At 44.4% G+C, this 3,607-nt stretch overlaps 1 long non-coding RNA gene across 1 annotated transcript; it reads right to left on the bottom strand.

Annotated features, from left to right (window-relative positions):
• Positions 1-623: 623 nt before the first annotated feature.
• On the bottom strand, positions 624-2,329 carry LOC114481965 (uncharacterized). Its single transcript, XR_003676292.1, has 6 exons — positions 2,122-2,329; positions 1,904-2,023; positions 1,659-1,814; positions 1,341-1,537; positions 978-1,227; positions 624-861 (listed from the first exon to the last, which is right to left on the bottom strand). It is a non-coding gene; the product is annotated as an uncharacterized LOC114481965 (long non-coding RNA).
• Between the last annotated feature and the right edge of the window lie 1,278 nt (positions 2,330-3,607).

The raw sequence follows: 3,607 nt of genomic DNA, 5'->3' as shown, positions 1-3,607 counted from the left end.
TGCAAGGAAGAGAATCACATCTTGTTCCTCCCCATCTGTCTCCACAGTGTAGAGTCTTGTCCTTAGGTTAGCTCCCTCCTTAGAGTGGTTGATGAGCCGACCAACAGTCTGCTGTCCAGGGTGGCAATCACAAACTCCAGAATGTGCATCCATGCACATGGAACGCCCTCTCTTGTCCTTGTAGAAGAACATTTACCCAGTCTCCTCCTCACTGGTGTTCATGTGCATGTCCTTGCCCTCCTTGGCCATGATGACCCGTCACAACCACGCCCGTGCCAGCAATGGCAGTGACGAGAAGTCCTCTCCACTTGCTCCTGTACTCCTTCTGGCTTTTGTCTTGCAGGTCCGTGGGATCCTTAGTGTGGAGTTACAGAGTCTCAACAACTCTGTCTCCACCCTTTCCTCTGCACACACCCAACACAGCATAACGTGGATGGCTGTTCATCATAGGAATGGGATCCACACAAGGTTCCTGCTGCTTAACAGAAGGTTTTCCTTGCCGCCATGATGAATTCATGTTGGGTGTGGGATACATATGTATGTGTATATACGTATATATGCATATGTGTGTATCCATAAAATGAAGAGTCCGTCCTTAAGACTGCTCTACTGTAAAGTGTCTTGAGATACCATTGGTTATGAATTGGTGCTATACAAATAAAAGATTGACTGATTGATTGATCCACTTCTGTGTCCTCGCCAGCTTCTATATCTGGTTGGAGTCCATCACTGTATCCTCAGATCCAGAGGGCTTCCACTCTCTGACGATGCTGGCAGCTTTGGGGATGTTGCTCTTCCACCTCTGCTTGGCAATCCAGGCGGCCACACGTCTCTCCTTCGGGCGACGGCAGCAGAAGTATGCTGTGAAGAAAATAGGGTAAGGTTAGTTAAGAAGAGTATAATTGATAACTTTCAATCATGTACAGAGCATTGTTACTTGGGAAAAAATGCTATTAAATATTGAAAAAAAATCTCACGAGAACATGCTGCTTGCGCAGTTTCATCTGGGCCTTCAATCAACGCTCATACAGGACCTGGTGGCATTCGACGGAGATCCTCTTGTGCTCAATCTTGCTTGGCACCTCCCCATCCAGAGTCACCGGGTGACTTTCCTTGAGTCTGTCATACGCTGCCTGCACATCCATCTGCATGTTGCGTGGGACATGACGAGCAGCGCCACGGACACGACCAGCAATACCACTGGTACCCTCCCCTACAGACTCGGCTCTACATAGGAAAAAACCAAAATAATTATGGTTATTATAAGTAGGCTATAAGATTTGATGTTTACAAATTGTTGACTGTATTAATTGTGTTGACAAATATGAAAACATGCTTACCCTGAGTCACCAGCTAGCCTAGCTAGCACCTGACAGCCCCTCACAACGTTGCGCGCCTGCTTCTATTGGTAATGCTTCTCGGCAGTCAAATGGGTCAGGTAGTCGGCAACCAGGGACTTTTCCGAGTCGGTGAGAGTCTCGTGGCCGTCTCGACGACCCAGCGTGCCACCTGGTTGGTCACTGGCTCAAGGTTGTATCTAAAATTAGAGTTTAAACAGTACATTGATATGAGCTGTATGAACATTTCTCACCAGAAACATGAGGCAGCTATGAGTAGAAGTATATTGAAGGTGAAATTAAGCATGATGGTTTGCTTACTTGCAGTGCAGACGGTTCAGGTCATTGGAGGCGTTGTAGATCAGCCTCCCCATGGAGGGGATTAAAAAATCACTCCTCTCCCTCTGCCTCATCTCTCTTCCGCTTCTTGGAGTTGAGGAGTTGTGGCCGCACCCTGGTGTAGTACACATCAAACCACTGTTGGCAGAGGAAAAATAGGAATAAATATTAATTTGTAATTTCTGCTTTTGAACAGATTCTCATAGAAAACTTGAAATTGAACTTACCAACTCCTCCTCATGCAACAGGGCAAATGTGGCCACCTGCTGAGCTGCCATCTTGTGCTTCTTCACTCTGATGACGGCGTTGTCATGCGTGTCAGTCTTCCTCACAACCCACTCCTGTACCTGCACAAAACAAGGGATAGCATATTGTTTAGTAAGGGCAATGGCAAAAATGTCAGACTTGAACCAATGAAAACAAAAAAGGGCACAATAATTCTCACAGTCATGTGCTCCACCATGCCAGGTCGCTGGAGGTGTTTCAGGATCACAACTGCCTGGAGATAGTACACCACGAAGCTGCACTCTGTCATCTCCAGCGTGGCGTCCTGGTCCTCGAAGACCTTCCTAATAACTGCCAAGAAGTCCTTCTTGGCCGCCCTCAGCACAGCCAAGCAGTCGTGCGGTGTCAGGTTGTATGACTCGGTCAACAGGGTGTGCCTATGAGGAAAAGGGTCAAATGTATTAGCAAATCATAACCAGGCCTGGGGAGTAATGGCATGACGTAATCTGGATACAAAGAACTTAACTGTAATCTGTTACAGCATATTAAAAAACAGGTATTACTTTGGGGATTACATTTTAAACACATGTAATATACATCAATGTATCAGACATACAGTGCGTTCACACACATTGCAACACTTCACCATAGCAAATGTGCTCGCGAAACAAGCTGCAACAATGTTATGACATGAACAAACAGCGTGGACAGAGCGCTCGCTCATCTAGAAACGAGCCAACGTGTCCGTGCCGTGGACTCACAGAGCGGCTGGATTTAATACATCTGATCACTGAAAGCAGTAAGTGTGATTTATGTTTCTGTCAAACATCAACACTGTGTTTATGTTTATTCCTACGTTAACACAGACCCCTACACACTACACAGCAATCTGAAACACAGCTGCAGGTCAATAGCATCTGGTTTGATTTGTTATATTTGTGCCACAATTATACGGTCAGAGCACGTCTGAACTTCATCACGACTGCACATGGTCCGCGTTATAAAGATCATTACTTGGATGGGATCAAAATTAAACCAGTGCGTACAAGAAATGTACACAGAGCTGTGTGTGCGTCTAAAGAACATTCTTAAATAATAAATAAAACCAATAGAAGCTGATTTTCATCAAACTTGGTCACATTAATGTGGAAATTGTTTGTTTTCCAGCCTCAAACAGATATCTAAAGAAACTAAAACATCCAACGAGCAGGATTGGATGCTTCGATGGACCAAATTCAGCTCGCAGGCCTGAGCTTTGACACGCCCTATTTCTTACATGTATTGCCTGATTATTATTCAAAAATATAAAACAGTCCAGTACAAACAGTGCACTACAGTAACTACTACATACAGAGGCAAAGTTCCAGAGTCTCACATTATACAAAAATATTGAAAAGAACACCTAAATCAAAAGTCTTTATGGCTTTCATATTAGTGGAGTGTTCAATTGTTTTCAGATATTGTTTGAAAAGTCCATAAGCACGCACATCCCAGAGGAGGACTGGGTGCTGGACTGGAAAAATGATAACAAAAGTAGCAAAAGTGAGTCCGCACGCCAGATATAGCTCCAAAAGACAGGTTTAATCAAAAAAGGTGCTCAGACAGAGCACGAACGATGGGTACACTTCTTTATAAAAGTCATGTGATCAAAAACACCTGTGTGGTCATGTGACATTGATAAACACACTGCAAAACATAATATATTT

The sequence above is a fragment of the Gouania willdenowi genome, chromosome 19, assembly GCF_900634775.1.
Source record: "Gouania willdenowi chromosome 19, fGouWil2.1, whole genome shotgun sequence".
In the NCBI taxonomy this organism is placed as follows: Eukaryota; Metazoa; Chordata; class Actinopteri; order Blenniiformes; family Gobiesocidae; genus Gouania; species Gouania willdenowi.
This window is presented reverse-complemented; position numbering and strand designations above follow the sequence as displayed.